Here is a 17,957-nt window from a genome sequence, read left to right on the forward strand (position 1 = left end):
TTATCCACTCTCAACCTGCATTCCAAAGAGCTCATACAGTGCCCCAACCTGCCAACTCCTTCCCCACTCCCCCAAGCCCACCACAACTTCTCTCCCCTCACCCCAACAGCTCCCCAGGCCTCTCCCAATACCCCTAAACTGCTTCCCCAAACAGCTTCCCTCTACTGCTTCCCTCATACTCTCAAACTGCATCTCTGCTATGACCACAACCCACTCAAACCTCCTCAAGCCTCACCCATACTATGCTCCAGCATCCCCGAACAGCTTTCATGCTGCACTCTCACCTTTCCGTTGTCATGTCCCTGACAGCCCTAGGTCACTGCCCTGCCATTTCACCTCCCATGGGGCTGTGCCGCCAACAGCCCCAAGTGTTCCAGTGCTGTTACCCCAAGACTTCTCCTCAAATCCTCACAGCGCTCCCATGCCACATTCCTGGACCCCCAAAACCACTACCACATCCCTACATGGTTTCGATAGCATGACCTCCCCCCCGCCTCCACGGAAGCCATCTCCCTGATGCTATACCCCAACATGCTCAAGAATATCCAGTTATCACAGGCAGTGCTAACATACATTTAGGAAAGGCTATTAAACCTGGCTGAAGCCCCAACGAATCTCCAGCTGTTAGAGATCAGGGTGAGAGCGGACATGGGGGGGAGGGTGCGGGAGAAGAGATTTTATCCCACATGTGCCTACTTACACCTTCCTCTGAAGCATCTGGTACTGGTTGCCGTCAGAGATAGGATACTGGGCCTTGGCTCTGATCCAGTCTGGCAATTCCTGTGTTCAAAGCATCCTAGTGCCATGCTGCATCCCCACATGCTCACAGTGGTTCTATGCCACCCCCAAAGCCAAACTGCCCTGATCCCACATCTCCAGTAGGCCTCTACGCCCAATGTCATGGCCCTGCCCAGGCTAAAGCTCTGACTTCTCAGCAGGATTTGTGTTTCCTGTAAATGCTCAGAGGAGGGTCTAGACTAACCTCTCCCACCACGTGATTTCTGCTTCCCACATACTCCATGAGTGGCTGGCAGGTTATTGCAAATGTATAGACATTTCTGATGGCCTAGCTCCCAGGTGCCACCTGAGTTCTGACTGGGAGAATGAGACAGAGATAGAATCTTTTCTGCTCACACTTTGGAGGCTTGTTTCTGGGTATGTCTACTCTGCAACTAGACACCCACGGCTGGGCCGTGCTCCACTGGCTGCAGTCCAGGCTCTAGGACCCTCAAACCTCGTAGGGTCCTAGAGCTCTGGCTGCAGCCTGAGCCCAAATGTCTACACCACAGTTAAACAGCCCCTTAGCCAAAGCCCCACAAGCCTGAGTCAGCTGGTGCAGGTCAGCTGCAGGTGTCTAGTTGCAGTGTAGACATACCCAGAAACAAGTCTCCAAAGTGTGAGCAGAAAAGTTTCTATCTTTGTCTTATTCTCCCAGTCAGACATACCCTCTCTTTCTAGCCACAGCAGTGAGATCATTTAACAGGAATAGCATGGAGGTGAGCCATTGGATTGAGCTGGATAACAAGAGCAACACAGCCCCTGAACTCCCCATCTGTGATTTCTGCGTCTGACACAGGAGTCCAACTCTGACCGACTGTCAGCTCATTTAAGGCCTGATAGCTCATCTCCTCCATCACCAATAGAAAGGGTGTGAGCCAGCCTTATGCACATTCATTCCCGCAGCACATGGTTACCTTCTAGGGAATCTCGCCGGAGCCCAGAGTTGCTACTAATAACAAAGCAACACCCCCAAATAGAATGGTTCCCCATGGCCAGATCCCACCCAACACCAGGCAGCGTCGGTAGAGGATTCTTAAGAGCAAACCTCAGATGGGCTCAAAGCAAACCCCTGCATACAGACACCCCTGGATTTGGGGTAAGTTTGTAATCCAAACCTGGATCCAAATTCAGAATTGGTGGCAGACCTCCAACCTATAGTTGGCTGAACCAAAATGCAGGGTAACAATAAAACAAGGAGAAGGAGATGGGACTCTCCTTTTGCAGCCCTAGGAGCAACGAGGTTTGGTGCCAAATGCGTTAGCTCAGTGAAAATCCTAGATCACGATCCTGACTACACGTCACCAGGAGCAGCTAGAATCTATGGGCACAGTTTCAGCTGGCACATGGCTGGAGACAGGGTGCCCACACTCCTGTTTGCCTTGGTTATCAAGCCACTTGCAGCAAGATTCAGGCAACATGTGCTGATTAAAGGGAAACAGAGAGGGCTTGTAAGGGACAAAGCCTTGTTATACTAGAACGACCCGTTGGCTTATATGGCAAGGTCTTGGGAAGAGCTCTTGCAAACCTTTTCCAGAAAACAGAAGTTTAAAGGACTCTGGGGTCTGACAGTAAATTACCATAAAAGTGAGCTCTTACTGTACGTCTCAGCAAAACCCCACTGCCGAAATCACTGGAGAGCCCCAAAGAAAAGGTCGCCAGCCAGATGAAATACCTTGATATACAGCTTGCTAATTCCTGTCAAACCAGTTTGAATTTACATTATGATAAGCTGCTGAAACGCATGCGGAAAGGACTAGATGGATGGGTAATCAAAACAGCAATATTACCAAAGTATAATAGTCTCTGCCACAGCAGCCCCATCAAAATCCCCACAAGCTGCTTTTGTCAATTCAATGGAGCCGCTCTGCCCTTCATATGGGCCACACGCAATCACCGGATTAAAATGCAGGCACTGTAATTACCCAGACAGGGTGGGGGATTAGCCCTCCCAAACTTCTACAGGTACTACTTAGCAGCAGAGCTGCAGCTCTGTGTCCCCTGCTTTGATGACGATAAGATGACATTAACATCCTGAATCAAAGACTCTGACCCAGGATGTCTCTTTGCTGGAGTTGTGTGTGTGAGAGGGTGTGTAAAAACAGCTTAGCACCATGATGATCTGATAACTTTTTTGAATGCAGGCCAGCGTGCAGCTTTAAGAGAAAAGGGGAAAAGCACATGGAAACCTGTGGTCCAGTCACTCAGGTGGCTACATGCAAAAGGACTGGATGACCTAATAAAAGTCGGGGGGGGGGGAAGGGGGAGGAGGGAAGGAACCACATACAATACAGAAACATTTTTCATGCAAGGAACAAAAGAGGAATTCAGAAAGGATTGAAGCAATAATGTGCAAAGTCTCTTGCTCTGCTGAGCCTCACTGTGGATATTTATACGTCTAATGGGATGAATGAAATGGGCCCATTAGCAAAAAAAAAAAAAAAAAAAAAGGGAATAAGTGGTCCCCGATCTCAGCTTGAGTGGCAAGGAGACCTCTGGCAAGGACGCATGCAGTTAGAGGAAATGAGATCTCATTATATTATATACCAGTAGTTTTCAAACTGTGGGTCACAACCCAGTACTGGGTCACAGAATGTAAGGCACTGGGTTGCAGCAGCTCTGGTCAGCACCGCCGACCGGGCTGTTAAAAGTCCCATTAGCGGGGCTGCCCGGCTAAGGCAGGCTAGTCCCTATGTGTTCTGACACTGTGCTGCGCCCCCTGGAAGTGGCCAGCAGCAGGTCTGGCTCCAAGGTGGGGGTGGGGCACCACGGGGCTCTGAGCACTGCCCTGCCCCAAGCACCGGCACTCCCATTGGCGTGCCTCTGGGCCTAGGAGCTGGACCTGCTGCTGGCTGCTCCCAAGGTGCCGCACGGTCTGCGGTGCCAGGACAGGCAGGAAGCCGGCCTTAACACCCCTGCTGCGCTGCTGACCAGGAGCCACCTGAGGTAAGCCCACCCCCCCAACCCTGCACCCCTCTACCTTGCACCCCTACTCCCTGACCCAGTCCTGAGCCCCCCCAAACCCGGAGCCCCTTCTGCACCCCAAACCAGGCATCCAGGTCCCACCCCAGAGCCTTCACTCCCAGCCCAGAGCCCTGATCCCCTCTCGCACCCCAACCCCCTGCCCCAGCCCTGAGCTCCCTCAAACCCAGAGTCCCCTCCTGCACCGCAAACCCCTCATCCCCAACCCCACCCCAGAGCCCTGACCCCCTTCCACACCCCAACCCCCTGCCCCAGCTCTGAGCCCCCCACCAAACCAAGCCCACTCCTGCACCCTAACCCGCTCCAGCCCCCCCTGCAGCCTTCACCCTGGCACCCCAACCATCTGCCCCAGCGCTGAGCCTCCTTCCCCCAAACCCCTCATCCCCAGCTCCACTGGGTCGTGGGCATCAATTTTCTTAAACTGGGTTGCCAGAAAAAAAAAAAAAAGAAGTTTGAAAACCACTGTTATATACCAGTGGACATATCACAGTGTAGCCATTAGACCACTCAAACAATGCCTCTGTTTAAAAACAAACTTACTATGGACAAACTACATGAATAAAAAGTCATGCTTTTGTTCTGGGGTTACTATGCATTGAAAGGAGATGGTAAATGGTACGTCAGATGTTAGAAGCACCATTGCCACTACGTCCTGTGCTTTGCATTCTTCATCTAACAGATAAAGCAACAAATAACTATGCCAGGACAAATCTGTTAACATTTCATTACTGGCAGCCAAAAACCTGATCTCGTTAAATGAGAAACCTGAACTCTCAGCAAACAGTAACAAGTGGTTATTTCAGATCAAGGGTTTAGTGCCAGTAAAAAAACACACACAAAAATCCCACCAAACAAGGGTCCAAAATAACTGGAAGGTTTTTCAGATGAGGATTCTGCTGCAGGACGTCCTCAAGGCAGCTGATTAGGCTAGGAAAGAAAAAAGATAAAAGGAAGAGGAATGACATCAGACTCAAGAGGATGTAAATGCTTTTGGGAAAAGCACAAACATCTCTAAAAGTCCAGACTCAGGCAGCTGTATTAAGCTGAGCCCAGACCACATCAGAAAGCGCCTGATTTGCTAAAGAGCTCAGCATCTACTTAGGCATCAAAATAAGTGGCCAGATTTTATGTATCTATTTATTATAGATTGGGGAGTGGGTGGAGGAATGTTGAAGTCAATATTTGAAGCGGATTAAAAAAAAAATCACTGGGTTAGTCAAGTGCAGAGAAGACTGTAGGGAACATCAGAGGAACTAATTACAGTTATTTGAGCAGTATGATGGGAGATGGAATTCAGTATGGACAATTGCAAGGTGATGCACACTGGGAGGAATAATCTGAACTATTTGTGTACTCCAGTGAATTCTAGATTAACTGTAACCATTCAGGGGAAAAAAGACCTGGATGTCATTGTGGACAATATAGTGAAACCAATCTGTTTAATGCACAGGAATGGCCAAAAGAGCAAACATGGTGGTAGGTTGTACTGAGAAAGGGATAGAGAATAGCAGCAAAAATATTACATTGCCATTCTTATGGAGGCATCAGCAATGATTCTGTAGGTAGGAGGGTTGAGTTGACATGTAGTACCCAGTGTCAGAATTTATTTTGCCCCCAATACTCTCAACAACATAGCCTGCTCAAACTAACTGTAGTTAAAACTCACTAAAATCTTGTATATATGCTACATCTGAATATTTCTCTTTGGGGATTAATGGTCATTTCACCCAATTATTCTTCATAATGAAAAATGTCTCCTCCTGCAGAGGCTGAAGGATTCAATATTTTCCTACAGAGAATTCCACAAAGAACTGCCTCCTTTCAAAACACACCCCTATCTCCCATTGTTCTATGGGACTGAAGCCACAGCTGCCATTTTGAGAAGGCTCTCTCTCATTGTCAATGAGACAAAGTGCCTCTGCTACCACACAGCATAGGGGGCCACTGTCTTCCTGAGGGCTGCTGTGGCTTCAGTCCCATCAAGAACAATGGGAGATAAAAAGGAGCAAGTCTTTGTGGGAGATAAATATTCAATTATGAAAAACAACAACAGCACACAAAGACCATCAATCTTAAATATCTTTCAAAGGCCACCTATAGCACCACATCTAGACAGGAGGGGATTGGCTGAAACCTACCCATCTCAATGGAGGATCCAGAAAGACAGAGAGAATCCCAAAGACTGAACAACTGACTCACGGGAAACTCCGGCAGGCGACACATATGAACTCGGCATAAGTCTGCTGGAGGAAGACAATGGACCAAGAGGTGAAAGGTGCTGGGAGAAGAGCTGGTCTTTGGGAGAGACACAAGAGCACACACCTGGGACTAAGAGAGAGAGACAGAGCCAAAATTGATTCTATGGCAGCTTGTCTGGGTAGAGCCAGGAGACTGGCCAGTCTGAACTGTCTTCACCTTTGCTTCTCTATGCTAACCAACGACTTCCAGATGCTGTATTCCGGTTCACTAACATACCTTACTTGGTTTTAAAAAGGCTGCCTGGTGTCATTGCAAATACTTGCTGAGGTGCAAGTCTCTGAACAGGAGTCCGTCTCAATTCAACTCGCTGAACAGAACTCATGGTGTGAAACATGAGTGCTGGAGCCCAGAGGCTCAGTCTTGGAGATGTTGAGGTCTCATAGCCTACCCTTAAGGAGAGTGGGACCACTTAGGAGCCTGGCACACTGAAGGGGTTCCTCCAAGGGACTGTTTAAAAGCTGGGGATAGGACAAATCCTGTGGATCCTTGACAAGGGGAATATAGGGGACGTACAGAAGGGAAGAGGAAAATGGTGTGCGTGTGTGCGCATGTGCACACTCAGGGATATGTGCACATAGATATGCGCACAGGAAAGTGTAGGGAAGTGCCAGGAGTAGTGGGAATGTCAGAGTGGGCGTGTGAACGTAGGGAGTGCAACAGACTAGGGGAATTTGGACGACAAGAGGGAAGGGGAAACCCGCAGTGTACATGCTGGCTGTTTTGCATTGCTCTAGCAGAAGCAGCAGTAAACCCATTCTAGCTGGCCTGCATTCTCTGGCTGCTTTCTGCTGTTCCAAAGTGGGGTAAAGGAGCCAGAACGCACAAGTGAATCTGGCCATAAAGTTAACATTTTTTAAATGGTGCATGGTTGGTACTTCATATCTTCAAATGGTTAGAAATATTACATGGCAACATTCTCTTTGGGTTTCTTATTTAGTGTTTATGTAAATATATATATATATATATATATATATATATATATATATATATATATATATATATAATTAGGAAAAAAACAGAAGTGTAGTAACTCCATGAAGGGGGGGAAACCAGGAAAACAAAACTAAACCCAAATATGATTTTAAAAAAATAATCAGTTTGTTCTAATCTGGCTCCACAAACACTGACATGCCTTAATCATAATCATGTGGCATTTCCAGGACATCTCTGCAGGGCAGAGTGGAAATTTCTGCTGAAGGAGAAACTTAAATGATGAAGAATAACTAGGGAAAAAATGACCATTAAATAAAAAAAATTATTTCCATGTACCCATGCAGAGGATTGCAGTGAGCTTTAACTATATGAGAAGCTGGAAGAGCCTATAGCAGGGAGAGTCAAGATTGGTTGGATGTCCTCATTGTGCATTTCTGTACCTTAACATGTTTGGATTTCTTTTAAGTTTAACCTTAACTGTGAATTTCCCGGGTTTAACACTTCTGGGGTTGGGATAATTACAACAGTCCTTTAACATATTTGAGCCTAAATTACAGATAGATACTCTCCCCCTTCACTCCATTTTAATGTCATTTTTGTCTGGGACTATAAACCAATGGTATGCCCTCACCTGAAATAACCTGTTCACTTCTGATGCCCCAAGAAGGGCAATGAAAGTGATGGAGGGCCCTGATCCAGCACCCCTGCAGTCTTCAATTTGTGCTGACTGGCCCCTAGAGGTCTGGAAAGTATGAAGAAATTAACAACATAAAAACTACTGTGTTTGGAGAGAAGATGACTAAGAGGAAGCTTCTGTCTACCTGAGCTGGCTTTGAACTCATGACCTGCATCCTTTCAATTCCTCAAGTAATCTGTTCTGCAGTATCTCTATTCCTTAATAATTTGTGCAGCTCTTTTCTGCATTCCCTCCAGTTTGTTGGTATTTTCCTGGCCATGAGGTGCCCCAGGACACCATGGCCTAACCTGCATTATTGAGTGGGATAGTTCTCCACACTGATAAAGGCACTCCCCTCCCCTGTGCATGTGCTCTCCGTCCAGCTCCTTGTGTGCACAAATTTGTCTGATCCCACCTGAGACTGGGACAACCTGCATCTGCCTTCACCTACCTGAAAGCAGGTCCCCCGCTGTCTAATAGCTGAGTAAATCTTCTTTAGAGTCTGAGAGACAGAGCCCTGGGGAGCTCCTAACTCAGCTATTGGCAGGAGGCAAGTCTCTGGAAATGAAGCTTTACAACACTGGTGAAGCCTGAGATGAAAGACAAGCAGCAGGATGAGGAATAAGCTATCAAGTGGCAGCTACATGAGCTCCACAGGGATCTTACCCACTTCAGCTTGATCACTTCACAGCTGACAGCAATGGGGGCTACATGGGTGCTCCCAGAGCCCGCATTCTGCCCCACAAAGTCCCCATCTTGACAAGGGGTGCATGTTTCACCTTCAGGCCTCTGTACAAAGCCCTTTGTGTTTTAGGTAGGAAGGGTGTGCATTCTTCTTCTGGCTTTGAAAGTATCATTCCCTGGAGGAGAGCAAATGCCCAAGACAGTCATCCCACATGTCCCGTGTCTGCCCAGTTCTCAGCCTCGATTTGACATCCAGCATTGCCACAGGTAAAACTCAGACCACGTTCTCATCACAAACCCCCGTAGCCCGTGACTTCTAACTTTCAAAACTGGAAACATTTCACGCCTGGTGTCAGACCCCAGGGAAATGTTTTGGGGAAAGTTTAGACAAATTCAGCTCAGCAAGCATGAATAGGAACCCATCCCCCACCACACATTTTAAGCATTATTATTCTCTTGAATAACTAGGAAAAGGCTGAACTGTCACATCTGAGCCACATGAGTCATCTCAGGGAGGCAAGCGATCCCGGCAGTATTTGGGTTTGAAGTAACAGCAATTAGCATTGGAGGACGATTCATGGCACAAGTGCTGCTCATTGTTTGCCATTCAGCACAGAATTCTGGCATCCTGTGAATACATGGAAGTCGGTATCTTGGCTTGGCTTGACAAAGTCCCTGGGGGCAAGACCTATCTCAACTCTGTTCTGTTCAGCACCAAACACACAGCAGCACTCAACCAATAATCATCATCGGCAGACAGGAGGGAATGCAGAAAAGAGCCACACAAATCCACAGATGATCAGACAGTGAATTCAAATGACATGGGCTCTGAGGCTGCCTTCCCCAGAGCATACTTGTCCTTTTAGAGGGACAAAAACTATAAACTGAGGCCAGACACCCATAGATAGGCCATTCTTCCAGCACCCAACCCACAAGTGTCAAACCACACCCGTTTTCCGGACTCTGCAATCCCATTCTCGATCTCTTCTGACAAGATCGCAGTCCCCATCCCTGATCCTCTATGGAAAGATCTTGGATTCCTTTCCAATGAACCCACAATCCCTCCAACACCACAGAGTCCAAGACCAGAAGGGACCATTGTAACCATATAGTCTGACTTCCTATGTAACAAGTCCAGAGAACTTCCCCAAAATGATTCCTAGAGCATACCTTTTCAAAAAGATCCAATCTTGATTTAAAAATGGTCAGTGATGGACAATCCACCACAACACTTGGTAAATTGTAAACCACTTACAGTTCCCCCTACAAGTCTTCAGATACTCTCAGTTCCATCACAATAAGCCTATGTCCAGAGTCCAACTTCCCCAACCCTCAAGCCTATGGCCTCTGTCTCATGTTCACTCTGGCGGCCTGTGACCCATCAGGCCTTCATGGTTTCCCCACACCTGTTCCACTGTGCTCAGCCTGGTGGATATCCTGTGAATCAAAGTTATCCTGAGCTCTCTCCCTGTGGAGGAGGTTGGGAGAGCAGAAGAAATAGACAGAAAGGGAGGAAGGGAAGAGAGAAAGAAAACAGAAGGCAAAAGAGAGGACAAGGCAGGATAAAAGGAGGAAAAAGTCAGGGAGAGAGGAGAAGAGTAGATTTGTAGCTTCCCGCTGGGATAGCGTTGATTTTCTCTGTTACAGACTGAGTCCCTGCAGCCCATAGCTTGCACCTCTCAAACCATTCACCAAGCTCTTCCCTAACTCTTCCCCACCCCAAGGCCTGGCTACCATCTCTCTGTGCCAGGATTCAGTCAAGGATTAAACAACCCAGATCTGTATCCTTTGCTTAGATCAACCGCACCGTCTAGAACATGGGTAAAGATGTATGTAGGATTTTGTTTAGTCTCCTACTTTCCTTCATTCCTTTAGGTTTTCAAAAGGAGCCTGTCTTGGATGGTTTAGACACAACAAATCCTGCATCTTGGCAGGGCGTTGGATTAGGTAACCCTTGTGGACCCTTCTAGCCCTGTGATTCTAAGTACAGTACAACATTAGCCTGGATGTGAGCCACAGCAATTACTGTGTGAGCGACAAAATCAGGGCCACTGAGTTCAGTCAGCTTTTTCTGCTGTTGCTTTCTGTCAGTTAGGGGGCTGGAATGCAGAGAGCTCAGCGCTCCAGAAGCCACATGCTCTGACCAGTAACCCCCTCCAAGGACTCAGCACTCAGATTAGATAGAAGAGGGATGAAAAGCAGTGGCATGAGAATAACAGTTGGGCAACAACCACTGTGGGAAAAGGCTTGGGGGGGGAGGGGAATTCCAGGGAAAAGGGTGGAAGGAGGTTCAGCCACTCTCTGGCACACATAACTGGGACACGCTGATATGTCAGGGGGCCAGATATGCAGTTTCAGGCTGAGGGACAAATGACTATTTCCCCTCATAGGAGGTTAATAGTAGCTAAAATCTGTGGCAGCCTAACAGTGCTGTCCAGAGGACTCCTGTAGGCTAAGGGATGAGTGATTTCACCTGTCCTTGAGCATTTCCCCCCATTTCTGTACCACTGGTACTAGTACATTCCTTCACTGCAAACAAAGACAACTGGGCTTAGAGCCTTCTTTAGTGAGTTGCTGTTTGGCACCCTCAGGAAAGGGAGCCACAAACAAGGTACCAGTCAGGGCACAAGGTGTCAGTCACGGGCACAGAGAAGGCTGCAGTCTCTCCCCAGGCAGTGCTCCACGAGGGCTTGTCAAGGCCATTGTGAACTTAAGGAACAACACTAAGGGCTCAGTCCTGCTCTTCATTAAGTCCCCCATGAGGGGCTCTGGCCCTGAGCCATGCGGGGGAAGATCCTGTGGAGAGCGAAGCAGTGCTGACTATGCTCGTAGCACTACTGAGCGCCCGCAAGCATGGGGCAGGAGACTCAGCAAGCCCACCCAGCTCTCACAGGCTCAGAGCACTGCATTCTCTGGGGTTCGTGCCTTGCAAAGGCCAGTAACATGGTGAGTGTGCTCCAGGTGCTACTGTCAGATTATTCTGTTATTTATAAACCACATTGCTTCAAACAGGACTAAGGCACTTAGCGTCAGTGAGGAAAATGGAGCTGGCAAGGAACTCACTGGAGTTACTGTATCAAGGACAGGGAGGAAAAGCAGCATCTGGAAAATGTCTGTGGTGCTGAAGACACTTTCCTCTTCTTTGAATAACTCAAAAGCCACCCAAGCCAATTTTTAATCCAACTTCACAAGACACCACTTTTGGGCTGAGAACAAGCAGGAGAAAAATGCAGCCCGAAGGGTAATCTTTCCAAAAGAGATAAGCCACTGGAAATAGAGGCTTATAATGGAAGTGCCATCTCTACAGTAAGTGTAGCACATTGAGAACAGCACCTCTCCCGGCTAAGGACCAAGTACTGTTGCCAATAGCACTGATGTGCTCCGTGAAATCCATAGCGGAAATCTTGTTGCTCACTTCAACCGCTGACATACCTTGAGAGGGTTGGATTAACAGAAGGATTCTTACAAGACTGGAGGCAAGATCCCCTGGGGACAAACTGATAAAATATAATCACTACAGGACGCACTAAGGAACCAGGGTCATATAAGGACACAACATGGATTCAGGTTTCTCTATAACCCCCAGGATAACAATAGTGCTAGACAGATGCCAATAATATCATCTGCGACCCCGTGGTACCACGCTTCCTTCAGACCAACTCAGAAATTCTTTTCTAATCAGAGGCTATTGTTGGGGGATTATTCTAAGGAGAGTCAGCCAATGAGTTTGTTTTCCTTTAGATATTCAGCTGCAACAGCAAGCAGTGCATGAAGTCTATTCAGCTGTTTGAACTTTCAGCCCATTCTTGTGGCTATGGATTGTAGCTGTATCAATAGCTGGCTCAACCTCAGAATAAAAATCATTTGCAAACAGGGAAGTATTTCAGTTCTCCAAAATTCGAGTGTGCAGGGCAAAAGGTAATAGTTTGGATGGACTTTGCCAGAATCAATCAACCAAAGAGGTTATTTTAGAGCCATCTGAGAAAATGCAAACGGGAAAGTACTTTTCAAAAAAAGTAAAAAATGCTTTATAATCCCATCTAGAACTCCTTAACCCATGAATGCATTTCTAATGCCAACCAAGGCATCAAATCCATCATTACAAACAGCATCACTTTTCTCCTGAAACCACCTAACCTGCTGTCAAGTTTCCCTCCCCACTCTGAACTCTGGGGTGCAGATGTGGGGACCCGCATGAAAGACCCCCTAAGCTTATCTCTACCAGTTTAGGTTAAAAACTTCCCCACGGCACAAATTCTTCCTTGTCCTTGGAACGGTATCACTGCCACCACCAAGTGAGTTAGACAAAAATTAAGGAAAAGGACCACTTGGAGTTCCTGTTTCCCCAAAATATCCCCCCAAGCCCTTTACCCCCTTTCCTGGGGAGGCTTGAGAGTAAACAAGGTGAGCACAGACCAGACCCTTGGGTTTTTAGGACACTAAAAACCCCAATCAGATTCTTAAAAACAGAACTTTTATTATAAAGAAAAAGTAAAAGAAACACCTCTGTAAAATCAGGATGGAAGATAATTTTACAGGGTAATAAGATTTAAAACACAGAGGATTCCCCTCTAGGCAAAAAACTTCAAAGTTACAAAAAAACAGGAATGAACCTTCCTCTTAGCATAGGGAAAATTCACAAGCTAAAACAAAAGATACTCTAACGCATTTCCTTGCTATTACTTATTATTTCTGTAAGTTTAGATGTATCATTCAGTAGGAGCTGGATTATTTACTTGGTCTCTCTCTCTCTGTCTCCAGAGAGAACACACGCACACAAAAAACCACACAAACCTCCCCCCACCAGAGTTGAAAGTATCTTCTTTCCCCATTGGTCCTTCTGGTCAGGTGCCAACTACGTTAATGGAACTGATTAACCCTTTACAGATAAAGGAGGGATTTTATGCTACCCTTAGCTGTATGTTTATGACACCTGCCCTCAGTTTATTTTAAGCATCTAGGGAGAGACGGATCTCTTGCAATCTGCCCAGAGTAAGAGGCAGTGCTTAGCCAGTCACAATTCAGCCCCTGCTTCCCAGCAGGGGCTGAGGCTGGGGCCACAGCTGGGGATGCGGTTGAGGCTGAGAGTGGAACCCTGGGCACAGGGCCAGAAGCCAGGGCCGAGGCTGGGAGTGAAGCTGGATGGCGCTCCCTACCCGCTCCCCCATGGGAGCTGGCCTGGGTCTCAGCCATGCCTCCCCGAACATTCCTCCATGCCCTCCCCTAGGAGGTGCATCCCACTGTTTGGGTACCTCTGTTCTAATCTGAACCCCTTTTATTTCTGCCGTATCCTTTTTGAGAGAGGGTGACCAAAGTTGAACCCAGTATTCCAGGTGAACCCAGTATTCCAGGTCTGTGCACACACATGGGAAATGTATTTGTTTTCCTCATGGTGGAGTGCTTTCCTAAAGGGACAACAAAATTTAGCCTCAAAAGGAAAGTGATGACAAAGCAATATACTAGGAGGTCCAGGATCAAGTATTCAGCCTAATGTCACGTCCGCTTTCATTATCAGTTCAGATAAGGAATAAACAGGCTTTAATTATTGGGAATGTACCAGAATGTAAAGCAGAATTGCTCACTGCCCCATTACTGAAATGCGTTCACAGAATCACAGTGGCTAGAGAGGAAACAGACCTATTTATTAAGTCACCCACTCCTTCACCCTGGAGGATCTTATTACAGGAGTCCCCCTCCCCTCAAAGCCAGTCCATGGGTTGTTTATAGGCTGCCCAAGTGTAGCTGCTCAGATAAATTCATCCGCAGACAGGGAGGCAGAAAGTGCCACTGCTTGCTATAAAATAAGTCAAAGAAATCCCAGTCAAGGAGCCTCCATTGGGGAGGTGCAGCTCTGGCGTGCAGGATAAAGGACAACTGTGCCACAATTGGTGCCCAATGGCTGGTCTAAACTGTGACTCCTGTATGCTCAGGGATGAGTTTTGTCTAAACAAATGTAACCCTTCTGGCAAGTGGAGTTGGCAGCAACAAGGGCTGGGTTCAATATCTAGGGGTTCCTCTTTACAATACAAAATAGAACCATCTCGGGCCCCGCCCCACCCAGTAATCTGGGAAAATTTAACACCACCTCTGGGCATCTTTAAGAGGCAATACTTCCTCACTCGCAAGCACTGAATCTGTGTTTAACAAAAGAGAACTTTTATTAACAAGCTAAAAAGGGGACCCAACGTTAATTTGGGAGAACACCACAACTGTGATTCAAAAGCATGTGAGCACAGGCAAACACCCATCCCACAGGGCGTGGGGCAGTGTCCTTTGCCTGTTTCTCACCTTGTGGTGTGAAAGTCTGACAAACGAATGTCCCTCAACACACCACACCCCACTCCCTTTGCTGCACCCTGCTCACGGTTGGCTGTCCTTGGTTAGTGAAGACCTAGCGTTCAGCGGTGCGTTCGCAGCAGTTCATCTCCCACCCCAGGGGGCGGGGCGACGGGTTGTTGATCCATGCCTCTACTGCTGATACCACTGCAGCTGGCTCACAGCTGCCCCGTCTCTCTGCTGACATCTGCCATCAGGGCCATCCCTAGGGAGGTGCAGGGCCCGGGACATAGGCGCTGAGTTTCTAATGTGCTGGGAGGCGCTCCCCCCAGCTCCGCCCAGACCCCACCCCCAACTCCACCCCTTCCCCCAATGCCCCACCTCCACCCCGCCTTGCCTCTTCCTGCCCCCACCTCTTCCCCGCCCAGTTCCACCCCCTTCCCTCAAGAGCGCTGCGCCCTTGCTCCTCTCCCTTCCCCACCAGCACCCCCTGACACCTCAAAACATCTGATCCGCAATAGGCGCTGAGAGGGAGAGGGAGGGGGAGGGAGAGGGGGAGGTTTAGGGGGCTCCTCCTCACCCCCCTGCCCGCTGCCGCTCATCTCCCCATTTGCCTCCTCACCCCACTCGCCTTACCTCTTCATGATTTTATCAAAGCGTGGGGGCCCCCAAAGCACGGGGCCTGGGGCAGTCGCCCCGATTCGCTGTACCCAAGGAATGCCTCTGGCTGTCATTCTCTGCCACTGCTGGCCACCACCACTCACTGAACATCACGTTCTGAAGTTCTACCACTTAACCCAGCTCTGAGTGATTTCAGCTCTCAGTGATATCAGCAGGTGGTGGAGAACCTCACTGCCAGTGCAGTTTCTGTATTTTCTTTTGCTGAAACATTATCCCCCCACAAGGTCTAAGACTGAGCCTCTAGACCTGCTCAGCAGTGAGAACAGCAGCAGGAACCACTACCTAGAAACAAAGATTCTCAATTGAATCTAATTAGCTCAACGTTTAAACACTGGAAAGGAGCTGGTCAAATGGTCTCTAGAACTCTTTCAACAGCATCTCCCCCCGCCTCGCCAGCTAAAAACAGTTGACCCAGCCACTGTCATCTCAATTGGGATTTGGCACCACTCCCCCTGCTTAGCAAGTGAGGTTCAGTTTAGGGTAACCCCATCAAACAGGGCATGCTAAGCATAGTTCTGCTGACCTTTGCTCATAAAATAAGGATAACAACACTTCATTACCCCTGCATTCAAATACTAGAGTGATTTATAACCCAAAACCAGCCCAAATTGGTCATTTTGGCAAAGCAACTCCACCATGCTCTGCTCCAAGGCAGAGTAGGCATAACTGTGCAAATACATTTGCTCTTGAAGTCTTGTCCCTCAGTGCATCACTACATGTCAGGGGAGAGCTCATTCTTATGCAAAGAGTGTGTGTAATGTACTGGCTAGTCTGCCTGGGTCACTACGGACCCTTACGGGACAGGATGTTAAACCTGCTCAAGTGCCTGAAGTCATATAGCCTTCTGTTGACTGTGACCCATGGAAGGTATAAGCCCTACTACTACCGAAGCTACTGAGGATTCACTTTTAGCTCCAGCAACAGGGGAATGACTGTCTTTGGGGCCGAAGATCCTCTGCTCTGTTCCTGCTGATGCCAGTGAGGATTGCAGAACTTAGTGTGCCCCAGTATGTGGTCAGGGCTTCCCTGAGGAAAATGACTCAACCCTTGAGACTTGCTACTGGCCACAGAGGACAGTCTAGGAAGTGATCGGACAGGACTTTTCCAGGTCTAATCTCTAGGATTCCCTTATCATTTGCCATGTTGTGGATTTTTCCAAAAGAAAGCTACAGATGCTGTTTGCTCCCACTGGTGCAGGCATATGAGGGTGCAAACTGCTTCACAGGCTCCTGATTATTGACAGGAGCTGGGAAATGCACCGTTTATCACACAAGGCTTTGGACATGCTTTTTGGGTGTTTGCAAGGACACTGTCAGCCCCAGGCACCATGAGTGTTTTATGTTTTCCCAGTTGTGCAGTTTGCACAGGCTTTGCCCTGATTTACAACATCTTGTCATCACCTTGCAAGATCAACACGCGCCCACCTGGCCATGAGGTTCAATTATTGTCATTCCCTCTCAGCAGGGCTTCTCCATCGCTCCTTGCAGCACGTTCAGAAAGCAGCAGCCTGTTCACTCGCTGGCTGGAGCTACATTGATCAGATTATCTTCATGTCAGCTGCCAATAAAGTAGTGGATTGACTATCCTAGCCCTGACATCCCTTAAAGCGCTTAGCAGTGCAGGCTATGGGTATATTAGAGCTGGCTTTGTGCTTTCCTTCAGCCTTTTCCTTGCAGGAATCCTCTTCCAAAAATATCTGTCGAGCCTCCTCTCTCACCTCATTCGGATCATTCCTAAAGACGCACTCCTGCCACAGCGCCTACCAAAAAGCAGTTGAGTCTGTGCTTTACAGTAAAAAGAAAGGTGGAGCCACCAAGACTAATCTAAGATTCACAGTTGGTGTTCATTTATATGTGGTAGCACCCACATTGTGCTAGGCACTATCCACAGATATACTGAGCCATGAAGAGCCTACACTCAGAAAGAGGAGGGATATATGAGGGGAAGGAAGAAAAACACATACCATTTTTAACAGATACACGTCCGCTATTCCCAACTGCCATTCTGATCAGCAAGGTGGCCTGTGTATTGTAGGCATCGCAGCAGAGGTGGGTCTGCAGGTGAACTGGAAGAAGGAGAAGGTAGTGGTCTAACACCTCATGGCAGGCATCTGATGTGGTAGAAAGCACAAAGCCAGCTGTGGAGGAGGCAGAAAAATAGATGGTCAAAGCTGGCATAGTTAGCAGATCGGAGGGGGTAGGGATATGCAGTAAGAGACTATCAGGGAATGAGGGAGGGGCAAAGTTGAGAAGGACCTTGAAGGTAAGGAGAAGAAGCTCAAACCTGATGCAAGGGAGAGCCAGCGGAGGGATTAATAAAGGTGGCACAAAGGTCAGAGTGGCAAGCAAGGAAGATGAGCTTAGCCGCTGCATTTTCAATGGACTAACGTGGGGAAAATGTGAGTGTCAGGAAGGCAGGAGCAGAGGTTACAATAATCAAGGCAGGAGATGCTGAGGTCCTGGACAAGCATTTGGGTTGTTTGCACAGAGAGAAAGCCTCATCTTAGAGATGCTCTGGAGAAAGGAGTGTCAGGATTTGGACACACCCTGGATGGATGGGGCAAGAGACAGGGAGGAACTGAAGCTGACCCCCACATTGCTGGCCTGGATTACAGAGAGGATGGTGGTGCTCTATCCATAGTGACAAAGAAAGAAGGGAAGGGAAAGGGGTTAGGCAGAAAGACATGGAG

At 48.0% G+C, this 17,957-nt stretch overlaps 1 protein-coding gene across 1 annotated transcript in view; it reads right to left on the reverse strand.

Annotated features, from left to right (window-relative positions):
• Nucleotides 1-17,957, reverse strand: part of SYNDIG1L (synapse differentiation inducing 1 like) — a 100,806-nt gene that overhangs the window by 33,942 nt on the left and 48,907 nt on the right. Inside the window, exon 2 of the mRNA XM_073349162.1 lies at nt 17,232-17,405. The gene's annotated coding sequence lies outside the window, so the exon portion shown is untranslated. The remainder of the gene's footprint in view (nt 1-17,231; nt 17,406-17,957) is intronic.

The sequence above is a fragment of the Lepidochelys kempii genome, chromosome 6 (assembly GCF_965140285.1).
Source record: "Lepidochelys kempii isolate rLepKem1 chromosome 6, rLepKem1.hap1, whole genome shotgun sequence".
Taxonomy (NCBI): domain Eukaryota; kingdom Metazoa; phylum Chordata; order Testudines; family Cheloniidae; genus Lepidochelys; species Lepidochelys kempii.